The 24253-nt window shown below is 45.8% G+C and overlaps 1 protein-coding gene across 1 annotated transcript in view; it reads right to left on the minus strand.

Moving 5' to 3' along the window:
- Window positions 1-211: 211 nt before the first annotated feature.
- Window positions 212-24253, minus strand: part of UNC5D (unc-5 netrin receptor D) — a 160404-nt gene continuing 136362 nt past the window's right edge. Inside the window, exon 17 of the transcript XR_008484214.1 lies at window positions 212-222. The gene's annotated coding sequence lies outside the window, so the exon portion shown is untranslated. The remainder of the gene's footprint in view (window positions 223-24253) is intronic.

The following is a 24253-nucleotide window of genomic DNA, read 5'->3' on the forward strand; positions in this document are numbered from 1 at the left end:
ACATCGGAGCACTAAAAAAGACGATTCCCCCAGCCCAACAGCTGAAATCACCTCCCACAACATCCAGCCCCTTCAGCCCTCAGAGTTTCTGCAAACTTTTCCAATGGAGTAGAAAAGCCAAGCCCTGAGTTATAACTCCTCTGTATTACAGTGATCATAATAGATTAGTGATAAATACAAAGTAATTGATTTTTTTTTCATCTCCTCCCTCCCCCAAACAAGCTTGAACTAATAACTATAATTACATGAAAGTGTTGCCATTGGGAAGTTTGTGCGTTTTTGGCAGTGAAATCAATTGTTCCGAGGACGAGTTTTATCTGAGGAATTAATCACTGACTGCACCACCAACGTTCTCCAGGATGCAGAACATGCAGGGGAACATCTTCATCAGGAAATGAGGCTGTCAGGAAAATTAATCCACAAACACCAGAGGTTTATGTCCAAAAATGAGAAAGCGGAGTCCTTTGACTTTATTCCAATCAAGGCAGAGGCCATGGGACATTCCCCTGGGGTCTCTGCAATTTTTGGAGGCCACAGCCTCCCTTTTTATCCCAATTTCCAGCCACATTTCCCTTCTCTCTTTCCTCATTTCTGAGGTACTTGACAGGTTCAGACTCCCCAGAACACCTGATCCCAAAGATTCCCCTCTAATTTATAACCCTCCCTTTTCATTTTTAATTCTTATGGAATTTAGGGGGTTTCCCCCATTGTTTCTTTCATCTTTCAATGTCTAATTTCATTAATCAGCAAACCTAAAGTTGATTTGTAAAAGCAAATCTCTTTTTCCATTCATCAATCAGTGGAATCCTTCCCATTGTTTCTTTTCTCTCCCAGTGCTGGTTTTATCTCCCAGCAGCCCCACAGCTTGTTTGGAAAGATAAATCTGCTGTTCCTCTCAGTCTGGATTCCCCTGGAGCCCACTGCTGCTTTTGGACACCCCGTGGCTTCAGCACAACCATCTCTTCCCTTCTGTGTGGAGTTTAACAAACAAGTCCTGCCCTCCACCTCCCTCTCAGACTCCCCAGTGCAGGTCCCCAGTCACTGCAATTATTGGAGAAAATTGCAGGGCCCTCCATGAAAGGGCTCCCTGCAGGAGCTCACACAGCCAGTGACCAATTCCTCTGCACATAAAAGGCACCTGGAGCAGGCAGGAGCTTAAAATAGGAGAAGGGAGAAGGGACAAACAGGATTTGGAGGAGCAGCAGGATGGTTTGCAGGTCAGGAACAGGGCCAGGCTGAATTCTCAAGGTAATTATTCTTCATTATCAAGCTGCAGCAAATTGCGTTGTGGTGCCAGGGTTGTTTAACGTGCTGGGTGGACAGTTTGAGTTTGGGGTTTTTAACACAAGTCTTGGGTTTAAGTGGGTCAGATCACGACAAACACGGCTCACAACCCAGGTGAACACTCCAGGACAAGGGTGGTAAACACTGGTGGGAGCTGAAAGCCCTTGGGAACTGCTCAAATGACCTGCCATGAGTGCAGCAAACCAGGAAAATCCAGGGAATTTCCATTTTCCAGACCTGTTAACAGGTGAGAGGAACAGAGGACAAACTGCAGGTGTTCCTCCAGGTTTGCACAGTGAGAACTGGAGCTTTGCACCCTCTGTTCCCTGCAGCACCCACACCCCACTCCTCCTCCTGAAATCCCTCCTGAAAAGCTTCCCTGCCTTCTCCTTCTTGCCTGGAAGTGCGACAGGCCCAGAGCTGTGAAAGGGTTAATGAGCCCAGGCAAAGTTAACAAGGGATGGGCAATAAATGGCTCCAGCTGTGTATAATTAACTGTAATACTGTGAAGTAAATGACTTTTATTGGCAAGCATGTCATAACTTCATTAAAAGTCATATTTACAGCCCTCTCACATGGAATGAGTACTTGTGTAGTCTGCAATTTAATGAGCACTCATTTTCACCTTGTTTCAATTATTTTCCACCCACCCTTTGTCTCAGTGTGGGGAGCAGGAAGATAAAATACAATGGGAGTGTAATTAAAGCTGGCACAGATTCTTTCAGGAAATGTTTTTCTATTCCAGAACAATCACTTCTACTGCTTACTACTAATAATACTTTAATGTTTAAAATACATAGTTTTCCTTGGTCCCTAAAGGATTCTTTAAATAAGGTTATTAAAAAATGGCTGTGGGAAAGCTTTTTGCCAGCCCAGCACCCCTAAAAGCAAATTTGTATCACTTAGAAGTGGAAACTTGCAATTTAGCTGAGGATAAGCTGTATTAATAGGTTAAAAATAAGGGATTTTGGCTGTGGAAGGAGGGGGCTGCAGGTGATGCTCAGAGGGTCGCTTGGGACCTGCTCCAAGCTCCAGGATGGAAGGAGGGCCATGGGACACAAACTGTGGGAGTGCCAAGGACAGAACCATGGGATAAACATCATTTCATTGTGGGGACAAGAAACACTTCCAGCAGCTCCAGGAAGCCTTGGCCTGGCAGTGTTGGTGTCCCTGGGCACCACCAGGGAACTTTTCTCAAATATTTCCCCTCCTGAGGCTCTGTGGCTCTGCACAGCCTGAGAGGAAAAGTGGATTTGTGTTTCCAAACAAGCTGTGGGTCTGCTGGAAGATAAAACCAGCACTGGGAGATAAAAGAAACAATGGGAAGGATTCCACTGATTGATGAATGGAAAAAGAGATTTGCTTTTACAAATCAACTTTAGGTTTGCTGATTAATGAAATTAGACATTGAAAGATGAAAGAAACAATGGGGGAAACCCCCTAAATTCCATAAGAATTAAAAATGAAAAGGGAGGGTTATAAATTAGAGGGGAATCTTTGGGATCAGGTGTTCTGGGGAGTCTGAACCTGTCAAGTTCCTCAGAAATGAGGAAAGAGAGAAGGGAAATGTGGCTGGAAACTGGGATAAAAAGGGAGGCTGTGTCCTACAAAAATCGGACAGACCCCAGGGGAATGCCCCATGGACTCTGCTTTTATTGGAATAAAGCAAAAGGACTCCTCTGTCTCCTTTTTGGATACAAACCTTTGTTATTTGTGGATTAATTTTCCTAACAAGACCTTTGGGGATTTGTGCTGCTGTTGTTCCTCCAGCTGGGACCAAAGGGAGAGGGAAAGGGAGGGCACAAGGAACACACAGGGAGGAAGGAGAAAAGGAGGGAGAAAACCATGAGATAAAAGTTACAGGGCTTAGGAAAAGCACCTGGTGAGATCACTGACCTGAGCAATCCATCAAGCCTTGCACAGCCCCAATTTAGAGCAGAGAATTAATTACTTCTAATCCAGACAGTGGCTGCCATGGATGCAGGGTTGTGTGGGAGCCAGGGAAGCACTGCCAGGGCATTTCCTTCTCCATGGGGGAAGAATTTTCACTTTAATTCTGCTGTTTGAGCTCCTGCACTGGCACCACCAACACCCAGGAAGGACAAAGGGAGCAAAGTCAGGCATCCCTCACCTCACTTATCAGAGAAACCACCAGGCAGGAGCTGCAATTGCAGCCCCTCTCCTCCTCCAGGCTGAGGAACCACTGGTGAAATATTAATTGGAGAAGGAGCTGCAACTTGTACAGATAAAAACTCGAGGAATTGTGCTCTTAATGGCTGGGGTAGTTAAAAAGCAGAATACAATATCCAGCAAGTAATGCTTAATCTGTTGGATCTCTGTCCCACTGGAGATTTTTAAGGAGAGATTAGAGGAACACGAGAGGAGTGCCAAGTCTGGCTGATGCTGCCTTTGAACGCACGACCTCCAGAGATTCCCTCCAGCTCTGTTTTTCTGTAATTGCCTGTTGTGGAAGGCTCTGAAATTCAGCCTTTATTGAAAGACAAATGTAAAGCTTGAGAGAGTGCCTGAATACAAACCAGCATCTCGCTCCCCCCCTGAACCTGGGGAAGTGATTAGGGGCTCTCAGGAGCACGGGCAGGCCTTGCTGGCTCACCACAAACCCTCAGCACTGCTGAAATTCCTTCTTTTCAACCAGCTTGAAGCACGGGCTCCTCAGGAAACGGGATTTTATGGAATGCTCGAGCAGGGAGCTGCCAGCAAAGCCTCTGCTCTCAGGCACTTGGAATATTCATGATGTGAAAAATGGCAATCACTTGTTTTTTTAAAATTTAAAAAGTTTAATAGTAATAAAATTGAAATATAATAATATTACAATTAAAATATATAATAATATACAATATATAATAATAAACAATATATAATATACAATATATCTATGAAATACATAATAATATGTAATACATTGCAATAAATATATTATATATTTATATTACAATAATAATATATAATATATTACAATAAAAAATTGTAATGTAATTAGAGTAATAAAAATTTGGACAATTTGGATTTAGGACAATATGAGACAATAAAAATAAAGAGTTATGAATGGTCCAGGTACCTTTTCTGGGCAAAATAAGCCCAAAAAGGACCCACGTTAACAGAGGATTAACCCTTAAAAGCAACAGCTTGTTGTGTATTCATACACCTCATCCATGATGCATAAATTCCATTCAAACACAGGATTTTGTCTGCTCAGAGTCAGCTTCTTCCTCTTAATCCTAACAGCATCTTCAGGGCTGAGCAAGGCAGGAAGTTCATTTCTTCTGATAATGGGGTAATAAATTCTATTTCTCTGAAAGATTCAGGTGTCCTGTGGCTGCTGTCTTGGTGTGAGCACCTCATTCCTCTCTTTAAAAATTATCCCGCATAGCATAATTTCTATTTTAATCTTATGTCATAACCTAAACTATATTTACTTATTTATTTATATATTTATTTTTGTGGTGTTCATGGGGTTTATTTTGCTGGGAAGGTGACACAGCTCCTGCTCCATGCTCTCCTGAGCCTGACCCTTGCCAGGTTTGGGATTTCTGGTTTTCATGGGGTTTATTTTGCAAGGAATTCCATCAGGCTGATGGATCCTGAGTGCTGGTGGCCAATCTTCCCATCCCCTCTGCCAGGTTGGAATTGGGGAAGGTGAGCAGCTGAGCAGAAAACAAAAGGAAAGGGAAAAGAAGATCTGTTTCTATTTTAGTGAGTTTGTGTGGGTGAATGTGGGCAGGGAGGGTACTGGAGAAGCAAATACTCTGTTAAAAGAAGATTTAATGAGTTTCCTCTTCCAACCAGGTGTGTCAGCATCACATCACCAATTCTCTGTGAAGAAAAGCTCCAGATACTCCCCAAAAGGGTATTTGCAGTCCCTCTTTGCTTAAAAAATTTACTCTTCACCTATTCTGCGAGCTCTCACCCACTTTAATTTTCATTATTATAGTTATACCACAGAATTCTTTGGGGACACACACGAAGAAGGAAGGAGAAATAAGATTTTGTGCTTCCTGACAATTGAATGTCTCTGATTCCCAACCCCTCTGCAGATTGTGTTATTTCAGATGCTGGGTCTGATTTAATCCTCCTTCAGAGGAACATGGGGAGGGAATTCAAAAGGGGGGAATAAGGGGAAATATGGATTACCAGGAAAGGGCTGATCCAAATCCCAGCCAAGTGTGGGCATCCAGAGGAGCCAGGACCAAACCAGACCCAGAGATTGATTTGGGGACTGCTGGGTTTAATTTGGCTGCCAGCAGGCCCAGCCTCAGAGCAGGGGCTGCGCAGGGAGGGCAGGGAAAGGAAAGGCAGGGGGAGCAGCAGGAGATTTGGGATTTGTGGTTTAAATGGGGTTTATTTTGCTGGGAAGGTGACACAGTCCTGAGCCTGACCCTGACCGGGTTTGGGATTTGTGGTGTTTATGGGGTTTATTTTCCTGGGAAGGTGACACAGGTCCTGCTCCCTGCTCTCCTGGGCCTGACCCTCGCCAGGTTTGGGATTTATGGTGTTCATGGGGTTTATTTTGCTTAATTCAGTTTACAGCTCCCAGGGTTTCAGCCCCTTCCATTTCAGGAGGTTTTTGGAGTGTGGACTCCCCACTCAGATGCACGGGGAAGGAACTTACACTCCTTGTTTGGACTAAAACATGAAACCTCTCCCCTCCTGCATCAGAAGGGAGTTCATCCCAGCCTGCTCCTGCTCAGAGAACAGCAGCCATTCTTTATCCTTTATTCTTTATTCTTTATTCTTTATTCTTTATTCTTTATTCTTTATTCTTTATTCTTTATTCCTGATTGTGCCTCACCTGTATCACTTCAGACAGGGCTGTGCAGTGAGTGATCAGAGGAATCCTGACTCAGAGGGCCCCAGAGTGAACCTGGAGCTCTGCTGCTTTCCCAGGGAACGCTCAGCTGAGCCTGGCAGCAGCTGTGATGAGAGATTCCTGTTTACAGCAGCAGCCCCATCACCTGCTCCTGTTTAATGGCACCTGTTCCACCCCACTCTGGGAGTCTGGCACAGCAGAGACTGTAAATTACTGCCACAGCAGCTCCTCAGCACCTGCAGCCTCTCTGTGACCCAGAAATCCCCCTGACATCCTTTGCCACGGTTCTTTTAATCTCTTCCCTCTGTGCCTCTCTGCCCCTCTTTGCTTGGCAGTTCCAGCAGGAGGAGGGAGCAGCAGGAAGCAGAAATAATCAGGTTTTGGGGGAAAGATGGAGGGGAGAAATCAGACTCTGGACACAGAGTTCTGCTCATCTCAGTGCTTGGCAGTGGGGCAGTGACAGTGAACTCCTTCAGGAGAGCAGAGGGGATCAGCTGATCCCAGATTGCTCTGCAGACACCTCAGTGAATCTTAATCCATGTTCTCAGAAGGCTGATTTATTATTTTATGATACTATATTATATTAAAGAATACTAAACTATACTAAAGAAATATATACAAATAGGATACTGATATACTCTACAGAAAAGATACAGACAGAAAGCTAAAAAATAATAATAAAATTTAGTGACTCTTTCCAGAGTCTTGACACAGCTTGGCCCTGATTGGCCACAGAATGAAAACAACCCACAGCAGAAACCAATGAAACAATCACCTGTGCGTAAATAATCTCCAAACATATTCCACATGTGAGCACAACACAGGAGAAGCAAATGAGATAAGAATTTGTTTTCATTTTTCTCTGAGGCTACTCAGCTTCCCAGGAGAAAATTGTAGGTGAAGGGATTTTTCAGAAAATGTGAATGCCACAGCTCAGAGCCTTTGGATTTCACCAGCAGGCTGGTCCTGGGGATCAGCAGATCTCAGATTGCTCTCCAGACATCTCAATGCCTTGAATCACCTCCAGGAGGTGGAGTCACCTCAGCTTTTGGGATGACTGGATGTGAATGTGGGCAGGGGCACCTTGTGAGGTCCCTTTGCAGGGTCCCAGTGAGAGGAATGGCAGATTTGTCTTTGCAAACAAGCTGTGGGGCTGCTGGGAGATAAAATCAGCACTGGGAGATAAAAGAAACAATGGGAAGGATTCCACTGATTGATGAATGGAAAAAGAGATTTGCTTTTACAAATGAACTTTAGGGTTGCTGATAAATGAAATTAGACATTGAAAGATGAAAGAAACAATGCGGGAAACCCCTAAATTCAGTAAGAATTCAAAATGAAAAGGGAGGGTTATGCATTAGAGGGGAATCTTTGGGATCATGTGTTCTGGGAAGTCTGAACCTCTCAAGTACCTCAGAAATGGGGAAACAGAGAAGGGAAATGTGGCTGGAAATTGGGATAAAAAGGGAGGCTGCATCCTCCAAAACTTGGGGATACCCCAGGGGATGCCCCATGGCCTCTGCCTTGATTGGAATAAAGTCAAAGGACTCCTCTGTCTCCTTTTTAAACATAAACCTCTGGTGTTTGTGGGTTAATTTTCCTAAAACCAGGAATTCCCACAGTGACAAAGGGACAGCAAGAACTCACTCAGAGCCTCTGGATTTCACAGCCTCTCACCAAACTGCAAATTCTCCTGGCAGAGGAATTGTTTAACTGATTTCTGTAATAATAATTTCCCCTCACGCCTCCTCATTGGCTCACTGGGCACTCTGACCAGAGCACAGAGATCTGCTGCTGCTTTTCCTTATTTCATTACTCATTTTGCTTTTTGCTCGGTTACATTTATTTGATTTAGACAATAACATCTCTGTCAAGTGCAGTTTAATTGGTATCTAAGGCCTAGTCTGCATTTACATTTTACTGGAATAATAATGGTGCTAAGGGGGAGGATATTTTTTAGAAAAGACTTATGCTGCTCTGAACTCCTTGGTGGCTGCAATGAGGTTGGAATAAAAGTGATTTACTCTGCTTTGCTTCTTCCCTTACTCCGTGGTAATAGCAATCTAATTATAAAGTATGTTTATGCTGACACAATCATATCCACAATCGGGGTTTATTCTTTCATTCTTCTTTTGTCTTCATGTAAATTCTGCCGGAGGAAAATGCCACATGCACACACAGACAGCACCAGCAGGATCATCAGAGTCCCCAGAACCCATTTGGGTGAATTCATCAGCAGATAATTCTGTCCCCGAGGCTTTAATCTCCCGGAGATCGTTTGTGGGGACCGTAACTGCTCCATTTGCATTACAGCAGTAATAAAAGACTCCCACAGCGCTGAAAAAACCCATTTACGGGACTCCCTTTTAGGAAATAGGATCAGCGGAAGTGAGCGGCTAAACTGCTTTTACTTAGAGTGGGCACCAGATTCCTTTAACCCTTAAAACTCTACATGCAGCCAATCAATAAAACTAAATAAAATAATAAATAAATAAAATAATAAAAACTAAATAAATATAATTATACGATATAAATACAATAAATAAAATAATAAAAATAAAATAAATATAAATAAATATAATAAATAAAATAAATATAATTATATAATATAAATATAATAGATAAACAAAATAAATAAATATAAATATATAATATAAATATAATAGAATAAATATAATTATACAATAAGAATATAATAAATAAAATAATATATAAAAATTAATAAAATAAAATAATAAGAGAATCCCAGAATTTCTGCCACACAATTCCCTGTGGAACAGGCAAACAGAACAGCTGCAAACAGCACAGCAGGGGCTGGGCTGCTGTGACTGAGAAAAAGGTAAAATGCACTTAATTACTGAGGGGAAAAAACAAATTACTGCTGTTAAAAGGACAAATACAATGGCCCTTGTGGGAGGATCAGCTGGGGAATGCACAATTAGGGGCAAGAGGGAACAATTGCTTTAATTGGTGCTTAGTCTTGTCTCGTTGGAGAGCCAGGACTGCATTTTCCCATGGATTTGGTTTGGCTTTGGTACTTTGTTTGCTTTTAGTTTGTTTTTAGTGCTTTGTTTGCTTTTGGTGTTTGTTTTGGCTTTGGTACTTTGTATTTTCTGCCTTGTTTGTTTTAGGTGCTTTGTTTATTTTAAGTGCTTTGTTTTTGGTGTTAGTTTTGTTTTTAGTGCTTTGTTTGATTTTGGTTGCTTGGTTTTAGTGCTTTGTTTTTGGTGTTTGTGGTGTTTTGGTGTTTGGTTTGTTTTTGGTGTTTGGGTTTTCTTAGTGCTTTGTTTGGTTTTGGTGTTGGGTTTGGTTTTAGTGCTTTGTTTGCTTTTGGTGTTTCATTTGTTTTTAGTTCTTTGTTTGCTTTTGGTGATTGTTTCCAGGGTCTGTTTTAACTGCTCCTGCTGGCTGTGCCCATCTGTGAGGTTGGATGCGACCCTGAGCACTCAGATAATCCTATTTCTGTTTGCTTTAATCTGATTAAGTTCCTCAGTACGAGTCGAGATTAAAACCCATGACCAACAAATGCTTGAATAAAGATAAAATGCAAATGCTGTTTTCTGCGCATCAGAATCAGAGGGTTTATAACAATTCCCAATTAATGTGCAGCCAGGTATTAGGGCTGAAGAAGGTGAGCTGCAGGGATGAAGAGCTGGGGTGACTTTTCATCTCCCAGAATAAAGACAAAATAAAAGGATTCCAGCAGGAGTTGCTCGAGCTGCCCTTGGGCCATCCAGCAGGAGGAAATTGTGGGATCACGACAGGAGCATCCTCCTGGAGGCAGCCCCGAAGGGCAGGAGGGGCTAGGGATGGGGAATCCTCCTGCTCCTGCTGCTGAGGGTGGCGGTGATGAATCGAGGGGACAAATTGTGGCAGACATCTTTTCATGAAAAATCCTTTCCTTGAGACTTTTTCCTTCTGAGAAGCTGAGAGACCTCAGGAACAAAATGTAAACAATGGTTATCTGCTGCTGTGGAATGCAACAGGTGCATCTGTGATTGGTCTCATGTGGTTGTTTCTAATTAATGGCCAATCACGGCATAGCTGGCTCTCTCTCTGTCCAAGCCACAAACCTTTGTCATTCTTTCTTTTCTATTCTTAGCTTAGCTAGCCTTGAGATTAAACTTTTCCTTCTATTTTTCTAGCGTAGCTTTAATGTAATATATATCATAAAATAATAAATGAAGCCTTCAGAAACATGGAGTCAGGTCCTCGTCTCTTCCCTCATCCTAAGACCCCTGTGAACACCGTCACAAAAAATAATGCCAGGAAATGACAGAAAATGACATTTCCCAGGAAATGCTGCAGTAAGAACCATCCTGGGGGTGCCTTGGCGGTCACTGGGCTGGGCCTGCAGGGCTGAGGGCTCTGGGATGCAGAGCAGTGTGACCATGTTCACAAGGGTCTGGGGATGAGGGAAGAGACGAGGATCTGACTCCATGTTTCAGAAGGCTTGATTTATTATTTTATAATATATATTACACTAAAACTATACCAAAAGAATAGAGGAAAGGATTCCATCAGAAGGTTAGCTAAGAATAGAATAGCAAAGAATGATAACAAAGGTTTGTGGCTGGGCTCTCTGTCTGATCCAGCTGGCCTGTGATTGGCCATTAATTAGAAACAACCACATGAGACCAATCCCAGATGCACCTGTTGCATTCCACAGCAGCAGATAACCATTGTTTACATTTTGTTCCTGAGGGCTCTCAGCTTGTCATGAGGAAAAATCCTAAGCAAAGGATTTTTCATAAAAGATGTCTGCAACAGAGCAGGGAGGGGAGTGAAACTTCCAAGCAGGATTTTAATTTGGTTTCAGAGTGAAGTTGCTTTGGCTGCTGTCCCTTTGTTAAATCCTTGTTGCTGATGATGACATTCGTGGGCTGCTCCCCCAGGACTGGATGTGCAGAGCAGAAAATGAACTCTGCGTGCTCTGGGCTGTTTGAGATACTGAAATGGTCACTGCTCTGTTCATGGCAAATTTCTCACAGCATTCAAATAATCCTGTGCATTTCTGGAATGTTCCCCATTTTTCAGCCACTCTAAATAGATTGTACAAGATCTGAAGAGATTGTACAAGATCTGAAGGGGCCTCACACTCCCAGGCCTGGCCTTGGGCACTGTGCAAACACGGAGAGCTGCAGCTCCCTTTTGCAGTTTCAAACACCACACTCACGCTTTTATCTCTGAAAACATGCCCTGAACGAGCCAGCACGGGGTTTCAGTGCAAAAGGAATAATCCAGCAGCGGGGGAAGTCCATCATTTGCAGGCTCCTGCTGCTCCCCTTGGCCTGTAATGACCCAAGGCTGTCAGAATGTCATAACTCCAACAGGGAGTGAAGTTACAGCCATAACACTGCGTGTGCAGCCATCAAACATTCATGACCATATCTGAGGCTTTCTAGTCCATAAACCTTCTCTGAACTCAAGTAATGGAGTTATCAAAAAGACAGAGCAGCTGTTCATGGGGCCTGTGTGACATTCACGGGCTCCACCGGAATGTTCCGGGCTCTGCAGTACCTTGGGATAATCAGAGCTGTTGTATAAAATATGAGCCAGACCTCAACTTCTGGCTTTTTCCAATTTTCTCCACAATTTCAAGGATAAGCACGTTATTTGCTGCAAACTTTTTTTTTTTCTCTCTTATTTGTGATCCTTCTGGAATAGGTGGAAATTTTTAGCCTCGTTTCTTTGCTGTTTCACTTGCAAACCAAAACAAGCCCGTTCCTATGCTCCCTCTCATTTCCAGACTCCTTCTGAGAAATTCCTGTGCCTGTGCTAAGATTTAATCAGTCCCTCTTGGGAGCTGCATTAAAAGGGAATGCTCCAAGGCCTGGAGCAGTGTGTGGGGATCTGAATAAAAATCATGGAGTCTGTGCCACCTGGCCCCAGCTGAATGCTTTTCACAGGTAAATCTTTTCAGTGCTAAATTAACTCCCCATCCCAGGGCTTTTTCTGTCCCTTAAGAGGACAGTTTGTCACCCGTGGTAGGTGGGAACTCTGCAGTCAGGACAGGGGACAGCGCTGGCTTTGGTGTGCTCAGCACCAGGCCAGTGAAGGTGCTGGGACTGGTGACCTGGCACTGTCCTGGTGTGGCACTGTTCTGGTGCCCCTGATAGTGTCCTGGTGAGCCTGGCACTGTCCTGATGCCCCTGGTCCTGTCCTGGTCATACTGGCACTGTCCAGGTGCCCCTGGTGCTGTCCTTGTGATCTTGGCCCTGTTCTGGTGCCCCTGGTCCTGTCCTGGTGACCTTGGCACTGTCCTGCACATCCTGGCCCTGTCCTGATGCCTCTGGCCCTGTCCTGATGCCTCTGGTCCTGTCCTGGTGACACTGGCACTGTCCTGGTGCCCCTGCTGGTGTCCTGGTGCTCCTGGCACTGTTCTGGTGATGCTGGCGCTGTCCAGGTGCTCCTGGTTGTGTTCTGTTGCCCCTGGCATTGTCCTGGTGCCCCTGGCACTGCCCTGCACATCCTGGGGGACCCTTCAGCAGTGCTGCAACTGCAATAGGACATTCCCTGGCTGAAGCAGCAGCCCAGCTGACAAGCAGAGGGCTGTGAGGCTGTGCAGAGCTCTCCTGGGCTGTGCAGGGCTCTCCTGGACTGTGCCCAGCTGCCCTGGGCTTTGCCCAGCTGCCCTGGGCACTCCTGAGCTGCAGCCTGCAGCTGGCATCAGTCTGCATGCCCAGCCAGCAGGGCCTCATGTTTGCCATATGGCCAAGAGGATCTGAGAGCGTTCTGCTGGACAGCTCTGCCTCCAAACCTCGTTTCCTTGCCAGGGAAATCTGCTCCTGTGTCCCTGCAGAGCAGCCCTGACACCCAAAAGCTGCTGCTGCTTACAGAGAGGATTTCACCTGTCTGAGCTTTGGAGCTTCACCTGTGCAGGCGAATCATCCAAGGGAAACCTCCTGTGCATTGTCAGCCTCGCCCTTTGGGGTCACCATGAAATTTTTGGAAAAATCCTCTTTGCCCAGGATTTTCTCCTGGGAAGCTGAGAAGCCTCAGAGAGGAATGAAAACAACAATTATCTGATTGCTGCTCCTGTGTTTGCTGCTTTGGAATGTGGTTTGGACATTGTTTACCAACAGGTGCATGTTTGATTGGTTCCATGTGAATTGCTTTTAATTAATGACCAATCACCATTGGCTGTGTCTGACTGAGGAGTCAGTCACGAGTTTTTATTAATCATTCTTGTTAAGCTTTCTGATGTATCCTTTCTCTCTTTCTTTAGTATGGTGTTAGTATAGCATAATATAATATGATATGATGCAATATAACATGATATGATGTAATGTAATATAATGTAATATAATATAATATAATATAATATAATATAATATAATATAATATAATATAATAATCAGCCTTCTGAGAACTCGGAGTCAGATTCTCATCTCTCAAACCTCACAAATGCCACACTTTGGCACCTGCCTCCACCTGGGGATGCTGCTCCTGCTCCACAGGGCTGGGATAAGTGAACTTCCCCTGAATTGATTCTGGTGGATTTCAGGAGAAGGCAGAAGTAGCTGTTACTCACGGAAATATGCAAAACTTTGCTGGTAACAAACTGAGGAAAAAAAAAAGGCTAATTAGTGTAATTACTGTCATTATAATTCTAATTTAACGGCATAGACTTGTATTGCAGCAACATCAGAGCTGTCACATTTGCAAACTGCATAATTACATGTATTAAGTGCTGTCTCTGTTGCACCCAATGTATGAAATGGGCTGTTACCTTGGAGTGCTCCAAAAAAGAAGTCAAGATGTCACTAAAGGGCTGACTTCTCCTTGATTTTTCTGATTGCCAGTGAAGGGTGAAACAAAAAGCTTGTCTAAATAAACATCTTTTCAAAATCTCCTTGATAAAATTCATAAATAGATGGGGAGCTCAAAATGCTGAATGAAATCATTCCGGGCTTGTCACAGAACCTGGCAGAGCAGCCACCAGCATGGAAATGTGGTTTTGTCATGTATTTCACACTGAAACTTGCTGAGTGCAGCCTGGGCCAGGTGAGAAGTTAAAAATCTCCTGGAATTGCTGCTCACTGGGAGTTTGTTCCTCGAGCAGCATTAAATTCTCTCCACTCAGTGTTTGGAAATTTGGCTTCTTTTGTCCCTGGCAGGGATGCTGACACTGCTTGCCCAGTGGGATTCCCTGCCCTGCTACAACCTCAGAGCAAAACCTGAACCCAAGGCTTCAGCTGCCATGAGGAGGAGCAGGAAACCCAAACAGGACCAGAGTTTTGATGTGACCCAGATGAAATTTCGAGCCTGACTCTTTGAACTGGGTTTTTTTCCCTCAGACCGTGACATGTTGCACACCCTCCCGAGCCCCTAGCCCTCCTCCAGCAGGCTGGGGAAGAGCATCCTGTGAGATTTCCTTCGTTAGTATGGATTTATGCTTCTGGAGCACTCTTGATGGTTTGTTTTCTCCCCCTTTCTACATAAAAAATGAGTTGCTTTTGTAGCGCTCAGCATTGTGTTATGAATATTAATCCAGAGGGTTTATTTTTGTTATTCTAAATCTGCCTGTATCCTTTGTAAGGAGAAAAATGGGACATAATTAATCTCTCTGTTAATCTTGATATTTGCATGGAACAAGTGAAACAAGCTCTTCAAACCACTTGGTTGACTCTTCAGAAGTATTTACACTGCAGTTCAGAGGGAAACTCGAGGGCTTCTTTATTTATTTATTTCCATCATCTTACATTCAATACACACAGTGGGAGGCAAATCTTTCCAATTCCCAGTGAGTTTTATCTGGCTCAGTGCAGGAGGGGGAGGATGAATCCAGGAGTTCCAAACTGGGAAAGGTTCAGTCCAGAACCCAGGAGTGCCCAAAGTTCCAGAATCCAGGAGTTCCAAACTGGGAAGGGTTCAGTCCAGAATTCAGAATGCCCAAACTAGGAAGGGCTCAGCCCAGGATTCAGGAGTGCCCAAACTGGGAAAGGCTCAATCCAGAATCCAGAAATGCCCAAATTGGGAGGGGCTCAGTCCAGAATCCAGGGTTTCCAAACTGTGAAAGGCTCAGTCCAGAATCGAGCAGTCCCCAAAGTTCCAGAATCCAGGAGTTCCAGACTGAGAAGGGCTCAGTCCAGAATCCAGAAATGCCCAAAGTAGGAAAGGCTCAGTCCAGAATCCAGGAATGCCCCAAGTTCCAGAATCCAGAAATGTCCAAACTGGGAAGGGCTCAGTCCAGAATCCAGAAATGCCCAGACTGGGAAAGGCTCAGTCCAGAATCCAGGCGTTCCCAAATTTCCAGAATCCAGGAGTTCCTAAACTGGGGAGGCCTCAGTCCAGAATCCAGGAGTTCCAAAGTGGGAAAGGCTCAGTCCAGAATCCAGGAATGCCCAAACTGGGAAAGGCTCAGTCCAGAATCCAGGAATGCCCAAACTGGGAAGAGCTCATTCCACAGCCCTGGGGCTCAGCTCAGGCTGCAGGGACAGGGGCTATCTCCAAGACAATTTCAGAACCAAATTTTGGTGCTTCCCTGCGATGGGGGTGTGAGGCAGAAGGAAATCAGAGTTTTATTCCCCCTCTCAGCCAGGTGTGAATGAGCACCTGCAGCATCTCCCTTAAAAGTTCATTTCTCCACAGCCAATTTCTTCACATCTCTGCCAAATTGCTGAGGTGTTTCTTCTTCTTTTGCCAAATATCCTTTAACTGGGCAGGGAATGGCAGCAGCCTGGATGGCTCTGGGGATTTATTTACTGAGGAACTTGGGTTCCTCTGTTTGCCAAAATGACTTTTAGGGGTGCATGAATGCAGAGTATCATTCAGGCCCCTCTCACTCCGTGTAAAATGCTTTTGGGGTGTTGCTCTGTGTAACTTCCCATCCCTAAGAGCGTTTTTAATGCGGTTTAAATCCTTTCAACAACTTCTCTGCAGACTGAAGAACACGGGAAATAATAACACATAGTGGACCCCTTGCCTGGGAATGCAGCTTCTCCCAGGTCTCTGAAGTGTAATTGAGTTAATAACTGGTTAACTGCTTACTAATGTATAATTTTCTCATTTAGGCAAGTAAGTTGTAATTAACACACATGGCCTACGGATACATGCAGGGGTGGGAGGGGAGGGCAGGGAGGATGTGTCTCGTTTTCCTCCCTCTTTTTCCAAGTATGGATAGATTAAAATGTCTTGTTCCGTGGGAATTACATTTTAATGAACTCTAATATGTACAGATCCCGTTAAGGAAGGGTTTTTATCAGTTCTTTTAATTGCAAGGGCCAGCTTGAAGCAAAAGGGCTTGAGAAGCTTTGTGTTCAGGAGGAAAAAGGAGTGGGGGGAATCTCTATGACAAAGGACCTGTCCTTCCACTCATGATGTGGGATCCACTCTCAGTAATTCACTCTGAGGAGTCTTGTATTTACAGGGTGCCCTGTGGCAGGCAGGAAGGAAGGAAGGAAGGAAGGAAGGAAGGAAGGAAGGATCTGACTCCATGTTCTCCGAAGGCTGATTTATTATTTTATAATCTATATTATATTAAAGAATACTAAACTATATTAAAGAATACAGAAAGTATAAAGACAGACGGCTAAAAAGATAATATTAAAAACTTGTGACTCTTTCCAGAGTCTTGACACAGCTTGGCCCTGTCTGGCCAAAGAGTGAAAACAATTCACATTAAACCAATGAAACAATCACATGTTGGATAAACAATCTCCAAACACATTCCACATGTGAGCACAACACAGGAGAAGCAAATGAGATAAGAATTTGTTTTCATTTTTCTCTGAGGTTTCTCAGCTTCCCTGGAAAAAATCCTGGGCAAAGAGATTTTTCAGAAAATGTGACAGTGACAGGGGAGCTCTCCAAATCCCCTGGTGCTCTTGGAGACCCCATTCTTTCCTTCTTTCTCCCCAAATCCCCTCAGGCCTGACTCTGATCTCTGCAGATCCCTTTTCCCCCTGTCAGCTCCTGCTGTTTCCTGGCAGGCAGGAATTCCCAAATCCCCAATTCCCCAGGTGCTGCTGCTCCTGGCTCTGTCCCAGGTGTGCTGTGGTCACCAATTGTGGTGTTGAGGGTTCCCAGGATGAGCTGAGAGATGAGAATTGACTCCTAGTTCTTAGAAGGCTGATATATTATATTATATTATATTATATTATATTATATTATATTATATTTTGAAAATTACATACTAAAACTATACTAAAGAAAGAGAAAGGAGAATCAGAAGGCTGGAAAAGAATAAATAATAAAAACCCATGACTGTCCAGAGAGTCTGACACAGCTGGACTGGGATTGCTCATTAAGTTAAAACAATTCACATGCTGGGTAAACAGTTATCCAAATCACATTCCAAAGGAGCAAAGCATGAGAAGATGAAACTCCTCAGCTTCCCAGGAGAAGAAATCCTGGTGAAGGGATTTTTCAGGAAATATGACAGTGACATTGTGGCATCCTGGGAGCCTCTCCGAGCAGCAGTCGGTGCTGTAATGTCACCCTCTGTCAGCAGGTGTCCCTTCAAGCTCGCCAATAGTCTGCTTTTGTAGTTCCATTTATAGTTCTGCATATCAGAGATGATCCTGAATGAATGTCCCAGATTTTATCTTCATTTTTTAATGCTGTAGTCTAAGGAGTTGATTGGAGGTTTTCTTAATAATATTCTGTAAAAATATTTAAAAAAATAAACCAGAAAGGAGCTGTTGATGCCCCACGTTCCACAAATCTGAAATCTGAAAACACTGGGGTGTTTTTTGGGAGGGTGGATGAAGGGATTCCTGTTTCCTCTGGAGGAAAGTCTGAGCAGAGTCAGTGTGTGAGGGCTTTGTTCCAAAAATCCCCCATGTGTGTCCATGTTCCCAGAACAAAGCTTCCAGGTCTCAGGGCTTAGATGTCATTTGTTTTCACCAGCAAAAATTATTCTCATTTTGGAAAAATGGAAGTGCCTTTGGAAAGGGAACCTGGGTTTCTCTGTGTGAAATGTGGGCTGGGGATTTTTGGTGCCTCCAAACAACCCCGACTCTGGCTCAGGGGAGCTGCAGGTTTCCTTCAGCTCTCTCCTAGGCTGGGTCTAGGGAGGTTAAAGTTTGGTGCCAAAGGAACAAAGGGATTGTCCTGGCCAGGTTTTGCAGAGCAGATCAGCCCTGCCCTGATCTCCAGCTGGAGCCTTCCAAGATTCAGCCAATCTGGGCTGAAATTTCCTCCTCCTCCTCCAGCAGGGATCACTGCAATGTCCTCCATCCTCACTGGCATGTTCTTCACCCTCACTGCAATATTCTCCATCCTCATGCGAATGTTCCCCATGCTCATGTCCATGTTCCACCCCTCACTGCAATGTTCCAACCCTCACTGCAACATTCTCCATCCCCACTGCAATGTTCTCCATCTTCATATCAATGTTCCACTCCTCACTGCAATATTCCCCATCCTCATGTCCATGTTCCTCACTGCAATGTTCTCCATCCTCACTGTGATGTTCCACGTCTCACTGCAATGTTCTCCATCCTCATGTCAATGTTCTCCACCCTCACTACCATGTCCTCCATCCTCATGTGATTGTTCCCCACCTTCACTGCCATGTTCCACCCTCACTGCAATGTCCTCCATCCTCATATGAACGTTCTTCATCCTCATGTCCATGTTCCACCCCTCACTACAATGTTCTCCGTCCTGACCGCCATGTTCCACCCCTCACTGCAATATTCTCCATCCTCATGTCAATATTCCCCATCCTCATGTCCGTGTTCCACCCCTCACTGCAAAGTTCTCCATCTTCAGGTCAATGTTCCCCACGCTCGCTGTCATGTCCTCCATCCTCATGTCAATGTTCTACCTCTCAATGTTCCTCACCCCTCACTGCCATGCTCCCCACCCTCATGTCAATGCTCCCCACTCCTCACACCTGCTGGAGCCCGAGGAGCTCATGCCTCATTAACTGCAGATGATTTCCAGCACTCAGCAATATCAATAACAGCCACCCACGGTGGATGGGGAGAGGTGATGAATCCTCAGACTCTCCTGGGTGATGCGCTGCCTTCCTGAGCCTCCCCTCCTGTGGGCAGCCATTTCCCAGAGCCTTCCTGTCCCTGGCAGCATCCTGGTGCCATCCTGAGCTCCCAGAGCTGTAAATCAGTGCCTGGTTGCCAGGGTGACGGGCATTTGATGAGAGTCAGGCAAATAAATAAATAAATATTCTGGGAAATGAAACCCCCTCCTGGGTTTACCAGTGCCCGTGAGCACTGCTGCTCTGAGCTGTCCTGGGGTGAGGCTGGGACTCTCCTCTGGACAGATGGACCTCAGATCCCATGGCTTCTCCTCTGGACAGATGGACACAGGAACCGCAAACCCTGAGCTAGGACCCAGAGACCAATCACAGATCCACCTGTTGCATTCCACAGCAGCAGATAACCACTGCTTACATTTTGTTTCTTAAGGTCTCTCAGCTTCTCAAGAGGAAAAATCTTAAAGAAAAGATTTTTTTAATAAAAAGATGTCTGCGACATCCCTGCCCAGGCTCTGCTGCTCCCCTCGGAGCCAGGAGCTGCTGGAAACTTCCCCTGTGTGTTTGCAGCATCCTGCACAGAAAGCAAACCCCAAAAACACATGAGGAGCTGCTGGAAACTTCCCATGTGTGTTTGCAGCATCCTGCACAGAAAGCAAACTCCAAAAACATATGAGGAGCTGCTGCCCTCGCAGACAGCCTGAGCCCGCTGCCGTCACCAGAGCAGTCTGGGCATCTCCTCATCTTGCACTAACAGTTGGTGTTTTCATTCCTAATTCCTTATTTTAGCTTCAATCTTGACTGCAGAAAACAGAGCAAGGGGTTATCTGAAATAATTTGTTAGGAAGTTGGTTTTTTTTTGAGGTTAATTAACTGCAAAGTTGACTTTTTTTAAAAAAATGACCCAATAAAAACACAACCGCAGAAAGGAAAAGCCACGTTAACTCACTGCTACTCAAACCCCAGATCTCTCACAGCACTCATGGCATGGGAAAAACACACAGAACTTCAAGTTGTGCTGCAAAAAACTCAGATTAGATCTCTCCTCTGTCTTGTTGTGGGATGGAGAGGAAAAGACAAGGACAGGCTGCACAAAACCGAATTTTTGTGGCAAGGAGGGCGTTTGCCAGGGGATGTACAGAGTGCATGGTATGAGGTGAGGTTGTGCAACTCACAAAGCACCTCTGTGGCAGCTGCTTTACACATTCCAGCCCCCTCCCACCTCCAGGTATTTCTCAGTTTGCTGCTTCCTTGCTGTGTCAAAAATAATTGGAATTTCCTGCTTGATTGTGTGAGCAAGTTCTTGAATGGTTTCTGTGAAAATTCAACAAGAAAACAGATTAGACTGAGGAGAGGGAACAGCACAGGAGCTAAAAAAACCCAAATAAATTACCAGAATCGTTGCCACAGGTGTTTGTACCGGGAAGGAGAAGATCTGAGCAGAATTCCTTCTGAAATAACCAGGCAAGAGCAGCTCCTCTGGCTGCGCTGGGTGTTTGGAGCTGCAGCTCAGGAGCTCTGGGATCTCTCAGTGGGATCAATCAGAAGGGGTGCAACGAGAGGAGTTCAGGCTCTGCACAGCCAAGGGCCCTCGGACCCCCAGAATTACCTGGAGAAAGGGAAAAAGAGGAAAAACAAAGAAATGCTAAGGGGAGTGTCCATCAGGCATTGCTGATGGCAGCATCAACACAGAGCCACCCCCAGCTGGACTGAGGGCCCAGGACCCCCTCCAGAACCACATCAGCCCAGTGCCAGCACCAGGCAGGGCCCTTCCACTCACCCTTCACTTGAAATGGCTCCAGCAGCATTGGAAGTGTTCATGAATTCGGGTTTCCTCACTGCCCAGTTGTGTTGCTGACTAAGAATTGTTATTTAATTAACCCCTGACCTGTGGCAGGAATCAATGGCCTGGATGCCCTGGCTGGAGGGGACCTGCAGCTGGTGGGGATGAGCAGCTGGTGGCGATGAGCAGCTGGTGGGGATCTGCAGAGGATAGGGATGTGCAGCTGGACAGGATGTGCAGCTCATGGAGATCTGCAGCTGCCCTGACTGTTGGGGACCTGCAGCTGGCAGGGATCTGCAGCTGGTGGGGATCTGCAGCTGGTGGAGATGTGCAGCTCATAGGGATCTGCAGCCCATGGGGATCTACAGCTCATGAAATGTGCAGCTGGTGGGCATCTGCAGCTCATGGGAATGTGCAGCTCATGGAGATCTGCAGCTGGTGGGGATGTGCGGCTGGTGGGGATCTGCAGCCCGTGGGGATCTACAGTTCATGGGGATCTGCAGCTGATGGGGATCTGCTGCCCTGGCTAGTGGGGATCTGCAGCCCATGGGGTGTGCAGCTGGTGGGGATCTGCAGCTGATGGGGATGTGCAGCTGGTGAGGATGTGCAGTTCGTGGGATATGCAGTGATGGGGATCTGCAGCTGCCCTGACTGGACGGGATCTGCAGCTGCCCTGGCTGGTGGGGATGTGCAGCTCATGGGGATCTGCTTCTGGTGGGGATGTGCACTGGTGGGGATCTGCACCCCATGGGGATCTGCAGCTGCCGTGGCTGGTAGGGATGTGCAGCTGGTGGGGATGTGCAGCCCATGGGGATTTGCAGTTCATGGGATCTGCAGCTCATGGGGATGTGCAGCTGCCCTGACTGATGAGGATCTGCAGCTGTGGGGACCTGCAGCTCATGGGGATCTACAGCTCATGGGGAGCTGCAGCTGGTGGGGATCTGCTGCTCCTGGGGATGTGCAGCTGGGCTCTCCTGCTGCAAATTGGGAATGAAGGTGCCTGCAGGGAAGCAGCAAACTGCCTGTGATCCGCAAGGATGGATTCCTCGCACGGGAAATCCATTCCTTGAGGAGACAGGGAGAAACAGCCTGAGGATCTTTGTGCTCCTGGAGCAACATCCTTGGATCAGCACTGGCAGAGCAGAACAAGTTGGAATTCTGTGTATTTGAAGGTGGAAATCCAGCCTTGTGTCATTTCTCCTTCACTGCTGTCACCCCACAGGGCTGGGATGAGTTTTGGTGCTCCTGGGTGCGCAAATCTCAGTCTGCTCCTGCTAAAAGAGGCACCAGAGGCTTCTGAAGACTGCACAGCCAGAATTTATCTCTGTTTTCCCTGGGGCTAGGCAGAAGTGCTGCTCCCTGACCTGACACCAGCAGAGCAGGGGTTGGCACTGCCACAGACAGAACCAATTTTTCACGTTTTATTTTGTCAGTCTATTAATTCCAATTCAGAATTAATGACATGAAGAGCAAAAGAACGGGGTTCTTGTGTTTTTTAAGCTTCAAGAAGAATTTTCTCATAGTTCTGAAACTCCCCCATCTTTGTTGATTTGATGTCAGAGGTTTTGTTTTTTTCCCCAATTATTTTGCTGAAGACAAACTAAAAAAAAATCCCAATGCTGTGAGCATCAAATCCTCCTTGATCTGTTGTTAAAGCCTGAGTACCCCCTGAAATAATAATGGGTAATAATGGCATAAATAATTAATAATCACGAGCTTTAATGAGCTGATGAGGAGGTAGAATGAGGTTGTTTAGTGAGATGTGATTTTTGTGAGTACCTGCTCCAGTCAGGGCTCTGTGTGGGAAGAATCCCAACGTATGAGTGCTCCTGCAGAGCCCTGGGGTGGGCACAAATGCAAATCCTCAATTTTGAGCCCTTGGATTGCTGGAACTGCAGCCCTCAGTTCACTCTGGGGTTGGGGTTCCTTCACCAAGGGGTGAAATCCTGCTCAGGGAGGTGCTGAACCATGTGGGTGCAGCTCAGCACTTCTCAGATCTCCTGGGGCTTCAGGTGAATTTCCATCCTCAGTTTTGTGCCTGAAGGGCTGGAGAAAAATGGGTCAGAAAGATTCCACCCTCCACAAGGTGGCTTTTCCCCAGAACTGGGCATCTTGGCACAAACCCCTGGGCAGGGCTTTGGCTCTCAGCTGTCTCTGATTGTCTTGGTTTGGAAAGACAGGAGTCTGCTAAGGAAGGCAGGAGCCTCCCCTGAGATGGAGAATGTAAACCCTCCCCACCCCTCTGAATTGCTGAAATTTTAAATTAAGGGGCTCTCAGGCAAAAATATGGGAGCATGAAATAACAGTTCTTTACTAGGGAAGAAAATAAAAAGATAAAATAAAAATGCAGTAAACTAAACCAACACTGCCAGAGTCAGAACCCAACCTGACACCCTGTGGGTCAGGGTGTTGGCAGCAGTCCCATTGGAAATGTGGCTGCAGCCCTCCTGCAGTGTCAGGGGTGGTTCTGCTGGAGCAGGGATCCTGTAGAGAAGGATGTATTCTTCCTCTGAAGATCCAGGAGAAGAGGCAGCTGCTGTTCCTCTGGGGAATCCAGTGCAGAAGCCGTGCCGGTGTTCCAAAATCTCCAGATTATATCCAGGTAGGAATGCTTGGCTGGTGTTCCAGAATCTCCAGATTATATCCAGGCAGGAATGCTTGGCTCCTCCCTCTGGGCTCACATCTCCCAATGGGATGCTGTAGTTCTTATCAGCCATGCAGTGACATTCAATAGCTGTTATCAGCAGATGTCCCCTCCCGAGGGAGGTGTGAATGTGGTCACTCAAAGAGAGAAATAAGGCAAACTGCCCACTTGACAAAGATAATCTGCCATACAGATGGTAAAGGAAAACAACTTGCATTGCAATCTTCAAGACTGGTTATGTCCAAGATTTAGCCTCCAGAGGATTTCAGGAGGAATTCCAGGGCCTGGAAGGCAGAGCTGAGTGTCTGTGACCAGGTAAATCAGGAATCAGAGGGAAAACCCTCTCTAATGAGTTATCTGAGTTGAGATTATTGGGAATCTGAGACAAACACAGAATACCCAGTGCCCCAGGAGCCTCTTCAGGGGCAGCAGCAACATGAACCTCCCATGCTGCCCTCGTTCCTCAGGGCAATAATGACAATAATGACAATAATGGCAATAATGACAATAACGACAATAATTGCCTTTGGAACCCCTCCCCACAGGCAGGGAGGTTCCTCCCTGACTCCCCCTCTGTTTTCTGCAGCCAGCTCACGTTCAGCAGAATCCTGCCTGCAGCTTCTGAGCATTCCTGAAGAGACTGGGCAGGATTTTCTCCTTTTAAATCAAGGTTCTGCTGCTCTGCCCAGGCCAGGAGCTGCTCAATTTTCACTTCAAACCCTGCTAGAATCAATCCAGTGCTGCAGGAAGCAAATCTGCTCAGAGGCTCCT

This window comes from Melozone crissalis, unplaced genomic scaffold (assembly GCF_028551555.1).
Source record: "Melozone crissalis strain CALT ecotype California unplaced genomic scaffold, PUWL_Pcris_2 ptg000247l_1, whole genome shotgun sequence".
NCBI lineage: Eukaryota > Metazoa > Chordata > Aves > Passeriformes > Passerellidae > Melozone > Melozone crissalis.